At 43.8% G+C, this 17,152-nt stretch overlaps 1 protein-coding gene across 1 annotated transcript in view; it reads right to left on the reverse strand.

Moving 5' to 3' along the window:
• The window catches only part of SCFD2 (sec1 family domain containing 2), a 398,883-nt gene that overhangs the window by 138,414 nt on the left and 243,317 nt on the right, over positions 1–17,152 (reverse strand).

Raw genomic sequence — 17,152 nt, forward strand, 5'->3', positions numbered from 1 at the left:
AAAAATAAAGCAATGGAAAGTATATACTGTGAGTATGTGTCTTTCTAATCACAGAAGGACAAATTTATCCTGATGGAAGTGCTGCAAGAATAAGGTAATATCGTTGGGTAGATCAGACTACAGATTATACCCAGGGGCGGTCTTGGCATTTCTGGGGCCCCAAGCAAAGTTATGTCTGGGGCCCCCCCCCTCGACATGCGTTCCAAAACAATAGACCGCTGTGTGTTGCCCCCAGTAGTATTTACCCCTTGTGCGCTACCACCAGTAATATATACCCCTTGTTTGCTTCCCCCAGTAGTATATAGACCCCTGTGTGTTCCCCAATTATATATAGCCCCCTTTGTGCTCCCCCAGAAGTATATAAACCTCCTGTGTGCTGCCCCAGTTGTATATAGACCCCCTGTGTGCTGCCCCCAGTCGTATATACCCCGTGTGCTCCCCCACTAGTATATAGGCCCCCTGTGTCTCCCTCAGGGGTATTTAGCCTCCCTGTGTGCTTCCGCACTTGGATATAGACCTCCTGTGTGGCTCCCCCACTTGGATATAGACCCCTGTGTGCTCCTCCAGTAGTATATAAACCCCCTGTGTGGTTCCCCCAGTAGTATATAGACCCCCTGTGTGCCCCACCAGTATTATATAGACCCTTTGTGTGCTGCCCCAGTAGTATACAGACCCCTGTGTGCTCCCCGAGTTATATATAGACCACCTGTGTGCCTCACAAGTAGTATATAGACCCCCTGTATGTTCCCCCAGTAGTATATAGATCCCCTGTGTGCTCTCCCACTTGGATATAGACCTCCTGTGTGCTCTCCAAGTTGTATATAGACCCCATTCTGCTGCCCCAAGTAGTATATAGACCCCTTGTGTGCTGCCCCCAGTAGTATATAGACCCCTCTGTGAAGCCCCAGTAGTCTATAGCCCCCCTGTGATATAGCCCCCCTGTGTGCTCCCCCATTTATATAGACCCCCACTGTGCGCTCCCCCAGTTAAACAGACCCCTGTGTGCTCCCCCTGTTCGCTCATTACGAGTGCTTATAGTTACAGTTCAGATGGCAGCAGCGAGCCGGGCAGCGACCCTGTCCAGCGGTCTTGAGCATAAGAGCGGGGCGTGGGGGCCCCCCTGGATGTTGGGGGCCCCAAGCGATCGCTTGGTGTGCTTGGTGCCAAAGACCGCCACTGATTATACCACACATTTTTTCTTATTATGGACTATTGTATTACCGGATTTGTGGAAGTCTGGACTGTGTGGATTTGGATCAGTATCCTATGAAGTGCGATGTTGGTTGTTTGTCTAAGGTTTTGCTTTAGCAAATTTGCAACAAATAATGTGTGGCTTAAAACCTTGCAGTATTACAAGTATTACTTGTAGTAAGCGTCACTGTCGTTATAACTTTGAAAATCTAAATCAACAGTAGATGTGAAATAAAGCAAGTTTGCAAAATAATTTTTTTTTTGTTATTATGCTAAAAGACAAAACTATACTTTCCAGAAATCCAGGTCCAGTCTTTTAAAGGCAGCTTTTTAGTCTTGTGCTGGTTGTAAAAAAAACAGACTAAACACAGGAATTCTGGCCAGTACAGAGAGTCACGACTCAATGTGTCCATCAGACACATGACTGCCTTCTCTCTGTGACTGCTCAGATAGCCTGGGAAACACAGGACTTCCTGTTTTCTGACTCGGAGAAAAAAAAAAGGAAACAGGAAGTGCCGTGTTTTCTATGATAACAAAAAAAAAATGTAAATTGCAAAATTGCTTTATATTACATCTACTGTTGGTTTAGATTTTGAAACTTATAACAACAGTGACACTTTAAACATCTGGAGCATCAGCTAAACATTCAAAATTAAGAACAATCTTCCTCCGCTGTTAGTTCAAGCATTTTAATTGCATTCTCTGAAGTTATAATAAAAAAGCTAATTATGTCTTAGAAGAATGAGGTAATGCAAATTTTTGTAATAGTTATTCTCCAATAAAACTGATGCTTCAAAGTTCACACATGGGTACTATGGCAGGATACATTAAGAAGACAATTGCCATTTCATACCCAGGTGTAGACAAGTCTAGAAGAAACTGTATGGCCAACACCCAAACCTCAGACATTTGGTCTTTACGGTTGTATCATTAGTCAAAACTCTTTTTTATTTTTGTAATGCCGAACTGACCTAGTTTTGGTGCCAAAATATTTTTTAGCTATTTTTAGCCTGTGGAGATGAATATAGGCTTTTAGTGTTAAAGAGAACCTTTAGTCTAAATCTAATTGTCCCTATTATAAACGTTTAGCTCGTCCCTAAGTCAATTTATGAAGATACTGACTGCCTTTTCAGGCCAGGTTCAGACTATGTAACTGTGCGGCTGTATTTGCGGCTGTAATTGTGCGGCTGTATTTTTGGTGGTTCATGCGAACGCTGGAAAGTATAGGATATACGGCTGCACAGTGCACACTATCTATGAATCTACGGCCCGATCGTAAACGGACCCGTAAAAAATGAACAAGACCATTGTTTGCGGCTGAATATGCGGCCGTGGATTGACAGGCGGTCCGTACGGAGTACTTCAAAAATAGCCGGCAATGATGCCGGATGCCGAATGCCGATGCCTCTAATAGTTAATATATTAAATTAATAAAACACATTTTCTTTGTAATAAAGACACTTTCGTTGTTCAATAATTTATTTCTAACGAATCCATCATTTTGCAATTAAATATACTGTTAAAATAGATATATAAATAAATGTATATTTATCTATATATTTATTTTTTGACAGTATATTTCATTGCACAATGATGGATTCGTTAGAATTAAATTATAGAACAACGAAACTGATTTTATTTCAACCAAAATGTGTTTTATTAATTAAATATTAATTAGTACAGGAAGCTCCATAAGCCGTTAATTCATATTCCCGGCAATAGAGCTTTCTGTACTAATCATCACTTTACTTTAATTAAAACATCAAATGTTTCTTCTAATTATGTTATCACAATACCATTATTAGAAGAAACATTTAGAATTATATGTGCGCTCAGCTGATTGGCTGATCGGCTGAGCGCACATATAATTAGCCGGTCCGCAGTACAGTCACTTCATTGTGCTGCGGACCAGCGAAGAGGACACATCGGGGTGAGTATAGAGCTCTCCCCACCCCCTCCCCAGCACTGCACCCCTCCCAGCAAGGAAGGGGGGTCACTTAACCCCTTCCTTGCTGGGATGGGTGCAGTCTGACATCAGTCTGGCCCCCAAGGGGTTAAGGGGGATGCAATACATCCTCCCTTAACCCCTTGGGGGCCAGACTGTAAGCAGCGATCTGTAAAGATGCTGCATACTGTAAGGAGCACAACACTGCTCACAATGATGGGTGTTGTGCTCCTGTTTGTGTGTTTTTTGTGTGTTTCTCCCTTTTTGTTTTTCAGATATCGGTATCCTGGGGATTACGTCGGATTCCGTGGACTACGTCGATGACCAGCGGTTGTGTTTTTTTTTTTAATAAAATGGTCAATGAGGGGTGTGGGGGTGTTTTTATTTGAATAAAAATTTTTTTTACTTGTGTCTTGTCTTTATTTCTTTACTTTATAGACTTAGTAGTGGAAGCCGTCTAATAGACGGAATCCATTACTAAGTTGGGGCCTAGTGTTAGCCGGTATAAAATGGCTAACACTAACCCCCTATTATTACCCCAGTATTCAATGCCACCAGGGGTACTGGGAAGAGCCGGGTGCCAGTGGTCCCGGAGCGTCAAAATTGGCGCTCCGGGACCGGGCGGCAGCAGGCTGGTAAGATTTAGGCTGGGGAGGGCCTAAACCAATGGCTCTTCCCACCCTGGTGTTACCAGGCTGCTGTCGTTTGGTTTTTAACCCGGCTGGTTATAAAAATAGGGGGGACCCTATGCGGGTTTTTTTAAAATAAATAAATAATAAAAAAAAACCGCATAGGGTCCCCCCTATTTTTATAACCATTTATTTATATATATTTATTTTAACAGTATATTTAATTGCAAAATGATGGAATCATTTAAATTTAATTATTGAACAATGAAAGGGACTTTATTACAACGAAAATGTGTTTTATTAATTCAATATATTAACCATTCGGCATACTGCAGAGGATCGCAAACCCCGGTAATAGCGATTCATGTAAACTGTTTCCCTGCTTTCCCAGATGCATCCAGAGGTGTTTGCATCACTTTCTTAAGATTTTATTAGTTATTTTTAGTTGAACCAGATTTCCAAGTAAATGACCGTATGTTTTGAGCCGCATGTCTATTTTTTCCCACGGCCGCAATTTCACCCGCACATTTACAGCCCCATAAAAATTACAGCCGCACACATACAGAGTGTGAACCTAGCCTCAATCTGTATCTTATACTTTATCTAATCCAGGTAAAGCCAGGTGCCGCCATCTTGATGAAGTTACTAATAGACTAATAAGGGAGAAGTACATGGACAGTTAGAAATACACAACGACCTTGCACTGTATAGGGCGAGATCACTGTGTATTAACGAAGCAGCTGGCAAAGGCTCATGGGAGCCCTTCCCGCTTGTCTGCATAGTGTCCGGTCTCACCCCGACTCATATGAAAAGAGCCGGCACGAGGCAGTAAAGAAAATGTAAATAAATAATAAACGCGGGCGTGTAATTAATTAGTTCTACTTAGAAATATTAATAAAAAATAAGTTCCAATTAAATGGAAGAAAAAAATTAGCCATGATTGGTTCACTTTAAAGTGATACTGTCACCTCAGTTTTCCCTTGTGTATATATCATTGTTGGACAGTGTCAGTAAAGCTGGGTTTAGCATCCGATGACCCCCCTCACCCTGTCTCATCACAGGTAGAGTGTAAAAAACAGCACTGTACTGAGGCAGAGAGAGGGGACTCAACAGATGCTTAGCCCCGCCTAGGTGCCATGTATGCAGGTGACAGGTGCATACAGCTGGTTAGAGATCCATGTTCTTATATAGATCTCTAAACATACATTTATGCTTAGACAATGCTAAACTTCAGTGGTCACCAATAGGTGCTTTGGAGCCGATTGCTAACATTGCAAGTAATAACAAAACAGTACACAGAAAGTTCTTAATCTCCCCCTACTGGTGTTAATAGGCGGCCATTATTTTCTAATTTAATTTTATGCTAAAAGGGAAATTTGTAGTTCTGTACCAGGAAAACAAAGCAGAAAGATGGACTTAAAAATGTATAAAAACGAAATGTTGACACTGCATCAAAGTATGCAACTTCCATAAAAAGGAAGAAAGGAGAGAAAACTATAAACAATGGCACTTGCTAATAAGACAGGTTATAATGTGAAGATATCCTTGGGCACTAGAAGCTGCATGTGCACTGGCACTGATGCATACGCCTGGTACAGCCGGGCATGTGTTGGAAAACATTCAATTCTCAAACATGTGCACCTATGCTTACTGGAAGAAAGAAAGGAACTCAGGCAGAAGATTCCCCCCTCCTTTCCCCCTAGGAACACATTTTCAGCACAGCACAGCCGTCACCTAACGTCACAGACATCTACACAACACAATGCTTGAATTACACTGCTGAACCAAGGAATACGAGCAAGAATGGGAAAGTGCCCTGCTCTCTGTAGACCAGTGGTAAAACATGTGACTAGCGTAATATATTATGCACCATTTAAGTATGCACCTGTAATGTGCGGCTGATGTCCTCTTGATTCAATGACAATTTAGCTGTCTGGCGGTTCTCGTAACACTAATGCGACTCATTCCCATAAGCGAGCTAGAAACACTTTGGCTGCTTCTTTATCTTAAAATAAAGCGGAGATGTGTCACCAGCCATTACCCTGTCATCCAGATAAAGCCAACTAGATCTTCAAAGGAATCGGATGTCTTTTTTTCCTCTCAACTTTTTTTAAACTCATCTCCAAACAGAAGTTCGATATCAAGTATGGAAATAATATCTGACATTCTTGGCACTTTGGGTTATTTATTTACACGAATAGCACTTTTATGTGTTTTAAGCATTAGGCAACTGTATATGGGTCAGTTTCTAATTTTACGGAGGGATCCTACAACATAGAAGAGCATGGGCGGGGAACATATGTGGCCATTGCCCATAGCGCCAATGCATTAATGGCAGCTTGTGTTCTGTGTATGGATGAAAATGTACTCATTGTGGCTCTCAGAGAATGCTTTTTAAATCTTTTTCTGACGTTTTCTGTTGCTGCCCTTATATTTAACACATGAAAATAATTGGTTATATCTCCCTGAGTGTCTGTCACATCTCCTGGGTGTCCTATTACCCACCCTTCTCCATATTACTGCTCTTCCAGACACCAGCATTTAGAGAGGTGAGTAACTGGGTGTCCGGTCTGAAATCTATAAATATTTTATTTGGGTTCTAATGCATATAAACATGGAGTTTGGTCTTGGCTACATAAATTGGGTACTCTGGTCTGGGACCTGATAACAAGGGAGGGTCTGGTGCGGTAGGCAGACCAAATGGGGATGCTAGACCGGTTGGCCTGAGGTTTTGGTCTACTGCCGAGTCAGCTGGTACGATGGTGTGGTAGCTGAGTAGGTCTAGGGCCACTTGGGCACTTGTCACAGTAGCCTGGAGTGGTATAGGACCCACCCCGAACAGTTTGGGGCCTCCCCAAAGAGAGTCCAACACTTGAAAAATAGAACAGTTTACTTTCAGGAAACTTAGTGCAGTACAAAGTCACGTAGCAAAAATACAGCTTAGTGCAATAAACAATACTTGAAGTTACTCAGGTGCTGGTGGTTGAGGTAGAGATAAAGTGCTTGTAAGACAAAAAGGTTTTGCAGAGAAAAGAGGAGAGAAGAGAGGAAGCCTGAAGGGCATTGTCCAGTTTAGTATTGTACTCTGCCCAGAACGGTTTGAGAATATAGAGAGAACACTCCTACTCACGTTAAGGGTCTGTCCACATGTACAGACTCGCGGCACAAATCTTGCTGCGAGTCTGGCAGGTCCTGGCAGTTCCCTGCCACTACATACTCGCAGCTGCCTGAAAGACTGCTGTGAGTATGTAATTCTGCCGCCCCCTTAACCCCTTCGGCTCCCGCTCTGCTGCGTGTATACATTACCTCTCCTTGCTGCACGGGGTCTCGGCGCACTGCTTTCCCGCCCAGCCAATCAGTGTGTTGCCAGCCACAGCCACTGATACGACGGGACACCGTGCAGGAAGGAGAGGTAATGTATACATGCAGCAGAGCGGGAGCCGAAGGGGTTAAGGGGGTGGCAGATTTACACACTTGCAGCAGTCTTTCAGGCAGCTGCGAGGATGTAGTGAGAGGGAACTGCCAGAACCTGCCAGACTCGCAGCAAAACTGCCCTACAGTTGCTCATCCTGTCAGGGTAGTACCAGCCCCAGGCCTAGTCATCTGGGCTAAGCCGACTTCCAAGACTTCCCGGTCGTCTTGCACTGTGCAGTGAAATACTTTCAGTGTGTTTGGTCTAAAGCAGAAACAGGGGGATCTGTAAACAGGGGTCTTGTGTGGAGTCTGTATATGTAGGGATCTCTGGTCTGAGATCTGTATGTACAAGAGTTTGTATCCATAGGTGGTCTGTATTTTTAGGTGGTCTGACCAAGGGTCTACATTTTTTATTGGATCTGATTTATGATCTGTATTTTAGGTGGTCTGATCCAGAGTCAGCATTTTTTTGAATCTTGTTTGGAGTCTATATTTAGGGGGTCTTGTTTTGGTTCAGTGTAGGGGGCCTTGGAGAATATGTACATTTAGTGGGCATGGGCTGGCATCTTTATACAAGATGGCCAAATAGGGTTGTCTCTGAAGTCTGTATAAAGGCATTCTCTGGGGTCTTTATAAAGGGGTGGTATCGCTGGGAGTATACCTATTTATAGCACAGAGAAGATGTCTTCTACAGTGACATGTATTTGCGCCAACCGAAAAAGAACATGTACCTACATAACCTGCCATATTGCATGAACTCTGCCAGCCATGACCTCAGGTTTTTTTCTAGTATGCTCATGTTTATCAATTCTGATACATCACTTTGGGAATACTATATAGCAGAAATCAGCAGCCGCTTTTAGGAACTACTTAGGGAACGTGACGTAAGGATGTCCTGGGTTTAGTGGGGTAGTGCGGTGTTAAGTATTTATTCACTAAATAACACACATTACAAAGTTATGCAACATTGTAATGTGTGATATTTAAGTGAATGGCCCCCTTCCCAATGTTTCCCCCCACCCACGCCAGACCCGGAAGTGTGGTGCATTATACTTATGGCTGCCATCTTGGGACAATGACGTCATCTTCAGAAGGCCGGCCAGACCGCTCCAGTACTCCCTTTTGCCGGCCCCTCTCCAGCGTGTCATCAGCTGCGATTGGCTCAGTATAACTATGCTCAGCCAATCGCGGCTGAGCAGCTGATGATGCGCTGGAGTGGGGCTGGCATGAGGGAGGGCTGGAACGGTCCATCCGGCCTCCTGAAGATGACGTCATTGTCCCAAGATGGCGGCAAGGGTCGACAGCAAATACGTAAGTATAATGCACCACACTTTCGGGTCTAGCGTGGGTGGGAGAAAACACTTAAATAACACACATTACAATGTTGTATAACTTTGTAATGTGTGTTATTTAGTGAATAAATGCTTAAGCCCGCACTACCCCTCATAAGAAGCGTTTTAAAGAGGAAATTACATCTAAGCTATATCCTATGATGTACATAGTGGCTCATACTTCTGTCCCAATGCAGCCCACCACATGATTTAAATAAAAAATAAAAAAAGGGCATCCTGGTGATGTCACATCTGTTGCCCACAAATAACACAGCTGAATGTAATGCATTACAGTATTAATTGGTTCTGGGCTTCTTTCAATACAAACATGGCCAGAATATGTTATATAGCTCACAGATTTTGAGCTCTTGTAAACAGGACCCTCTCTTTTGTTGTTTGATTTAATAGTTCTGTAACATTAAGTTAATTCCTATACACATACCCTCAGAACTGTAAAGTGCTACGGAAAATGTTGGCGCTATATAAATTAATATAACAATAGCTAGATGCACTGTGTGCGGTAAAGTCCTGTCAGCCACATTGGTGTCAGCAGCAGGTTATCCATTGTAAAATCAATTCTAAACCTCTGGACAGTGCAGTAAAGGTGACACATCTATCACACAGCTGACACTTTAAAGCTGTACATCTCCTGCAAGAATTCACTTATCTATCGCATGCTTTCAACATGAGCTCTTGGCTTTCTATGATCCAAGAAAGATGTGACGGTGTTAAAGCTTGAGAAAACACTTTCTTGTGATTAAATATTACATTGGTCCACTGGGGTGACCTCTTGGTGAAAAGCTAAAAGTTTACACACAGGAGTTCTCGCACGCTCTGACCATTATCAGGCCTGTGGAGCTATCTGCACGTTTTTGCTTGTGTGTTTTAGCAGTCAGGGGAATGTATAAATTGCCTGCTATTTCCTCTAGAATGACTAATGGCGCATTGATTTAATGCATATTTCATTGTAAATGAGAAATGATTTACTTGTGGTCATTTATCGTTCTTTGATTTTCGATGGATTACGTCTTGGAGAATGACACCCCCTGCATGGTATTATTTCATCTTGCAGAACGCTGATGACAGATAAGTGCGCTAATCTAGCAGCTTGCACATATCAGATAGTGGACAGCTTCACTAATGCAAAGATAAAAAAACTAAATAGAAGAGAACAAAGTGCGGTTTGGAGATACATACAACATATTTCAACACACTTTTGTACTGAACTAACTTGTGTCTAGTGGAGTGCATTGCAAACACTGCATCAGTACAATAGATGAGATAACATCTATAACAGGTAAAATATAATAGGTTCATGGAAAGAGCAAAACCTGATTTGTCATCAAACTGGAGAATAGATTTGTAGCATCACTGAAGTTAAACATAATTTAGTGGGAACCCCATACTAAACAGAACAGGGTCCTCTATTTTGCTGGTTTATGCCTAGGACAAGGGGCCATAACCCATTTTCTACCTCCTGCATATGCAACGTCCGCACGGTGGACTGGAGGCTCTATTAGGACCAGATAGGGTGCCGGTGGTGTTGTCAGGGGCAATAGTGTCACGGTGCTTTACTCCTACCTTAGCGGTCCTGGCTCTCCTAAGGCCCCGGGCGGTCGTCACAGCAATGAGGTGGTTGGTTTTCAGTGTTTAGAGACAATGAATAGACGGTGATATAACTGAGGGACTTTACTTTCTGGTTTACACAGTAATACAGCACATTGGAATGGTGTTCAGTCACTCTCCAGTCAGGCTGCATGAAGTGAGCATTGGGTTCCCTCTGCCTTAGTGGTTATAGCCTTTATCTGGCTGGGTAGAATCTCTCCTCTCTCTTCTTGCTTTGCCTGCTCTGCACTCAGCAGGTTACTTCACTTACTTGAAGTTTTTAGTCAGCACACGACTGCTTATATCTGACTATGATGGAGAGCACGTGTCTGCTCCTCCTCACCGACTACATCTACTCAACTCCTCTCAGGACCTGTCAGACCTCCTACTGTTGCCTAGGCAACCCACTTGAGGTGGAAGGCCGCTGGGTCCCAATGCTCACTGTCAACATGTTGGCAATGCACTGCCACCTGCTGGACACCAATGATAAAGCATTACACAGTTACTTTCTACAAAGCACATGTCATATTGCAGATAAAACTTTGTAGTGCCTTGTGGGTCACTACATACCCCCTTAAAGAAGACCCAAGCCGCCCCCGGCTTGTGCTAACGAAACTACCTGTATGTCGGGGCATTGTACCATGTTCACCCAGGCGTTTGGTGGAGTGCACCTGTAAGGAATGCCTTGGTCCTAATGTAACGTATACTACAATGTCTATGTTCCTATTGTCATGCGAGCTGGACCTAGATTGACTAGGCTATTCTGTATGCTGCATGTAGCTCCAATGTTACCTAAAGTTACCACAGACTCATACCCAGTTCCCTGACTAAGCTATGGCTAATGTGTTTTACTCTTCTCTCTAATACTAGTGTGCTAAAGGCTAAGACTAGACTTGAACCTTCCGATGTTTCTGGCCAGAAAACATAGAAAGTGTGGGGGTAATTATCCCAACCACCTAACAAGTTGGCTAATCTACCGTTAGAAGGGTGGCTTAATCCTGTTTTCCCTTCAAGAGTATCAAGGCCTTTAATTGCTCAGAACGCTTTATCGCCAAGATACCTACTAGCGTCAAACTACCAAACTAAGTGTAGGCCTTCACTGTGTTACAACATGCTGATCAATACATGTTTACAAAAATATAAATGAGACGTCTCTAACTAACTACACAGGAAGTAAAAACCAGTTACACTTAATAAACACAGTTATACTTGTTCTTTACTTGGAGCAGCTGGATCATCTTTCAGACACTAGGCAATGGATCGTCTGGACCAATGGGTGAGGACTGCTCGGGGTAACTGCAAATCCTGACTAAACTAAGTAAAGGCAATGCAAAACATTAGTGAAGAGTCCATGTTACCATGAGAAGTCCAACGAAAAATTATAAAAATATGCAAAAATAATGTTTCAACGTATCACTTTTCAGTGCAAAAATGGACACAGAGAGCTCAAGTATAGGTCTGAGTCTCTTCTCTGGGCGGTCAACTTGAACGTTGCATCAACAAGAACATCCTGGGAATAGCATAGTTCTCAAAAATAAGTTATTCCATAGGAAAAACACAAAAATAGAAATAATTGTAATCCACAAGGCGATGACTGCGATCCATAGAGTAAGTTCCTTTCAGGGATAATGAACAGTTCATCTGAACATGAGAAGGGGAAAAGCAAGGGACTTTGGCGCAAACATGGCGCAACTGGGGTGATATCCTGAGCAGATGTGGAGTCTTTTACTTGTTATTATCTTAAATCAAGAAAGTCTTTGTTGCACAGGATAACTTCCTTGGCGGTGGTAACAGTTCATAATCTCTCAGACGAGCAGGAAGCTTTCCTTGATTCTCCCTTCGGGATCTTCTCAAGGTGTATTGGGTACTTCCTTCTGGTTCTGTACCTTCTTCTTCCAAGCCATGAAGCGAAGTAGAGAAGTTCTCTGGAGTGTCAATATTTTCAGTTGGTAAAGGAGGCATAGGCAGAGGACTCTGTTGGGTCTCCACTGAAGTAGGGTTTGCAGGCCCTGGAACCAGTATGTTGATATGAGGTTGGAGGAACCACTGGAACGGATCTAATCCAGGGAGTACTTTAGTAGTGGTACTTTGCTGAGGTGTTGTTGCTTGTGCAAAAGGTTCAGGCTCTTTACTTGAATGCGGTTGAGGATCAGGTTCCCTCAAACATTTCTTTAGCCTGTTGCGATGTACTCGCTGAGTACCGTGATTTTCACGATAGATTTCGTACACTTCTGGAGAAAGAATATTTTGCACAATGTACGGTTCACGCTCCCAATGGCTATCTAGCTTACTAGTAGGATGATTGTTTTTCAACCATACGGAATCTCCTGTTTGAAAGGGTTCAGCACAGGCATGTAGATCATAATCCTGCTTCTGTTTTTGTTGAGCTTTCTCAATTCTAGAGTCAACAATTTCTTTGGCATCTTCTAGACGTCTCTGATGTTCTTTAACCCAATCTGATTGAGGAAGAAGAGATTCTGAATCTGGCATGGAGATGTCTTGAGCAACGTCTACAGGTAGTTTTCCATGTCTTCCAAACATTAGATAGTAAGGAGTGTATCCTGTGGAACAATGGGAAATATTGTTGTAAAGGAACACTAGTTCTGGAAGAAACTTTGGCCAATCTGCCTTCTTCTCTGTGGAGAGGGTTTTGACTCTGTTAATCAGGATTTGGTTCACTTTCTCACATAATCCATTTCCTTGAGGGTGATATGCTGTTGTCCTCAGTTTTTTGCAACTGTACAGAGCACACAACTCTTGGAACAACTCAAATTCAAAAGCAGATCCTTTGTCAGTGAGAATCTTGTCAGGGCTGCCATAGGGTAGGATGAAGCTTTTCCACAAGGTGGCAGCTGTAGTTTTGGCAGTGAGATCTTTTACAGGAACAGCTACAACAAACTTGGTGTAATGATCAACCATGGTTAAGACATGGGTGTGTCCAGATCGGCTTGGTCCAATTTTCACATGGTCAATGGCTAGAATTTCAAGGGGACTTTTACTCACAATTGGATGGAGTGGTGCACGCTGATCCTGTCTTTCACTCTTGTTCACTACACAAGTGGGGCACTTACAACACCAATCCTCAATGTCAGCTCTCATATTGACCCAAAAGAATCTTTTTCGGATGGTAGTTTCTGTCTTTTGAACTCCAAAGTGGCCAGATTGGTCATGATACATGTCCAGGACGATTTTGGCATCTCTTCTGGGTATCACCACTTGGAATACTCGTTCATAAGTGACTGGGTCTAGAATTCTGCGATAAAGCAAACCTCTCAACAGGAAGAGGGATTTTCTCAGTCGCCAAAGCCGTGTCAGTTCTGTGTCGGCTCTGTGTTTTCGGATTCTCTCTGGAACTCGCCCACTGGAGAAGTAATGCAATAGTTCACCGATTACTCTGCTTTCCGCCTGAAGCTTTAGCCAGCATTCTTTTTCAACTGGAGGAACAAGATCACTCTGCTGGGGACTACTGAGAGCGTTATGCTTTATCTGCTGAGCCTCTTGCCGTGCAAATCGAGCATAGAAAGCGGGCATTTCCACATCTTCCCATTGCTCATCAATGCATATAAGTTCCTTCTCTGCGGGTAATCTGGACAAAGCATCGGCATTGTCATTGGCCTTACCAGACCGGTATTTGATGGTAAAGTTGAAACTAGCTAGTCGAGAAGCCTACCTTTGTTCTAGGGCTCCCAAGCGAGCTGAGTTCAAGTGCGCCAATGGGTTATTGTCCGTGTAGGCAGTGAATGTAGAAGCTGCTAGATAGTCTTTGAATTTTTCAGTCACTGCCCATACCAAAGCAAGAAGCTCTAACTTAAAGGAGCTATAGTTTTGATCATTTTGCTCAGGTTCTCTCAATGATCGACTTGCGTAAGCGATTACTCTTTCGGTTCCATTCTGTGTCTGGGAGAGCACTGCTCCAAGGCCTTTCTTACTGGCATCAGTGTATAGACAGAAGGGCAGGCTATAGTCCGGATATCCCAGTATCGGTGGTTCAGTAAGCTTGCCTTTTAATTGCTGGAATGCAGCTTCTCTCTCACTAGTCCATTCCACAGGGATTCGTGAATTCTGACGATCTTTAGGATTCCCTTTGAGGAGCTCTTGGAGAGGACTAGCTATCTGGGAAAATTTTGGAATGAATCTTCTGTAATAGCTAGCGAACCCAAGGAAACTCTTAACTTCCTTGACTGTTCTAGGTGCAGGCCAATTCTTCACAGGAGCTATCTTGTCTGGGTCAGGTTGCACGCCAGCGGCACTCACAACATGACCAAGGTATTTCACTTGTGGTTTCAACAAGTAACACTTTGAAGGCTTAACTTTCAACCCATGCCGCGCAAGATTTTTAAGCACTTCCGCCAGATGCTGTAGGTGTTCTTCATAGGTTTTGGAGTATACTATTACGTCATCCAAGTACAATAGGACTGTCTCAAAGTTCCAATGTCCTAGACATCTCTCCATCAATCTCTGAAAAGTTCCGGGAGCATTGCAGAGCCCGAATGGCATGTAGTTGAATTCAAAGAGGCCCATCGGGGTAGTAAAGGCGGTTTTCTCTTTGTCCTCTGGTGCCATGGGAACTTGCCAGTAGCCACTGGTCAGATCCAGAGTTGAGAAGAAGGCTGCAGAGCCTAAAGCTGCAAGTGACTCCTCTATCCGAGGCAATGGATAGGCGTCCTTATGCTTTATGTTGTTGACCTTACGATAGTCCACACAGAAGCGGATTGTTCCGTCCTTCTTCCTTACTAGGACTAGGGGAGCAGCCCAGGGACTGTGGCTATCCTGGACAATGTTGGTGGTTTTCATATCTTGGACCATTTTCTTCACTTGTTGGTACATGGCAGGAGGCACAGGCCGGTATCTCTCCCTGATAGGAGGATGCGTACCGGTTGGTATGGTATGCTGGATTAAACTGGTCTGTCCATAGTCCATAGGATATTTGCTGAAGACTTGATGATGTTGCTTGGCTACCTCCAGCACACCTTGAATCTGTTCAGTGGAGGTGGTGTCATCACCGATACTTAGTTCAGACAGCCAGGATTGTGAATCTGGATCTTCAGTTGAATTGCCTGCTGAAGTTTGTTGGGCAGCAGTAACAGAGGTTTCTAGCAGATCTTCCTGATGAATACTGTACAAGCTGGCTACTGCCTGATACTTTCTCAAGTCCACTGGCTGGTTGCTAACGTTCAACAAACGAATGGGTACTTGGCCACGAGATACTGTCACAAGACTTCTAGCCGCCATGACAGGTATGTCATCTCCTATTAGGGTCGGTTCTATCAATGCAGGGTAATCTTGTCCTTGTAGTCCCATGGAAGCTCTACACCACACCATAGTCTCAGTGCCAGGTTGCAGCCGGATTGGTTGAGAGTCTTTGATGCGAGCACGGCATATTTCTCCTTTGATATTAGTGAACCTCTGTTGAGCTGCCAGCACTTTCATAGTTTTATGGATGGCCTTCTGAGAGCCTCTAGGCACATTTAGTAAAGTCTTTCGTAGGGCTTCCAGCACTTCAGTATAGCAATGGCGGAGTACGTTGGTGCCCAAGATCACTGAGAAGTTTTCATCCTCAGGGACCTGAATCACGATCACTCCTTGTCGGGGAAGTTCTGTGTCGCCAATCTGCAAGGTTGGCTCCCAATACCCGTGTATGGGTACAGATTTTCCATTAGTAGCGATGATGTGGAGCAAGGCTTCTGGAGTTTTTGTTAACTGTGCCCCATTACTACACTTTTCAAACGCTGCGGCCCTTATAGTGGTCACTTGAGATCCAGTGTCAATCAAGGCAGGGAAGCTCACACCTTTAATGCTGACTTTGACTGTAGGCCTAGAACCCACATACTTTGGCATCCATGTAGCATCTCTGGGACCTATCGCCTCTCCACCTGAGGGGTGTCCCGCAGCCTCAGGGGATTGTCGTTTAACTGCCAGCAATCTTCCTCACGGTGCCCTTTGCGGTGACAATATTTACACTGTAATCCTCTGGTACTCTGATACCAGGTATCTGAGCGTCTAACCGGTGGTTGCCACTGTCTTTCTCTTGTAGGTGGTGGTGGTCGCTCTCGGTTTCGTATGGGAGGACTTTCTCTTCTTTGTCTAGAGGGGTTTTCTAGTCGATCCATCCGCTTCATCATTCTTTCCATTGCTTCAGTGAGGTGTGATATTTGGTTAGCCAGTGTTGCTTCATTCTCTACTTTTTCCATAGCTTTAGCGCAATGTGAGACTTGAGCAGTCGGGGACTGAGCACTCTGTTCAACCATCAGACTTACAGGTGCTGTTATGGGTGTCGTCACACTTCTGTTATCTTCTTGCCATTCTGGCAGAGATTTCTCCTCTAGTATTTCTATGGCTAGTTCTTTAAATTCTAGGAAAGAAGCATTCGGATGCTGTACAGACAACATTTTCAACTGGCTCCTGTGAGTCTTGTCTAACACACCTTCAATAAACTGTTCACGAAGGGTTTGATCTTGACCTACTGCTTCATGAGGATCGACCCAAATAACAGCTCGCCATGCTTCCTGCAGAGTCAGGGAATAGTCTCTAAGCGACTCCTTGGGGTGTTGTCTCATCCCAAAGAAACGCTTCTTCAGCTCAGAAGCAGTTCTAGACTCAAAGGTAACACTCGGTCTAGGATCTGTTTACTGTTTTGGCGCTCATGTCCAGGCCAGGACTTGACCTCACGGAGTGCAGGTCCTTGTAATTGGTTGATCAAAATTTCAACTTTCTGTTCTTCAGTAACAGAGCACAGTTTAAAATGACTTTGCATTTTTTCTCTAAATTCTTGAAGGGTACCAGGTGTTCCATCATAATGAGGATACCATGATGCGCCTGGATAGTATGGCATACTTATTTGCATAATGCAGCTGGGTGTAATGGGAGCTGAAGAACTGCTGTGGCCCACTTGGGTGTTGTCTTCGCTGTCCAACATTGTCCTCAACATTCTGCTGGAGGCTCTATTAGGACCAGATAGGGTGCCGGTGGTGTTGTCAGGGGCAATAGTGTCACGGTGCTTTACTCCTACCTTAGCGGTCCTGGCTCTCCTAAGGCCC

This window comes from Dendropsophus ebraccatus, chromosome 7 (genome assembly GCF_027789765.1).
Source record: "Dendropsophus ebraccatus isolate aDenEbr1 chromosome 7, aDenEbr1.pat, whole genome shotgun sequence".
In the NCBI taxonomy this organism is placed as follows: domain Eukaryota; kingdom Metazoa; phylum Chordata; class Amphibia; order Anura; family Hylidae; genus Dendropsophus; species Dendropsophus ebraccatus.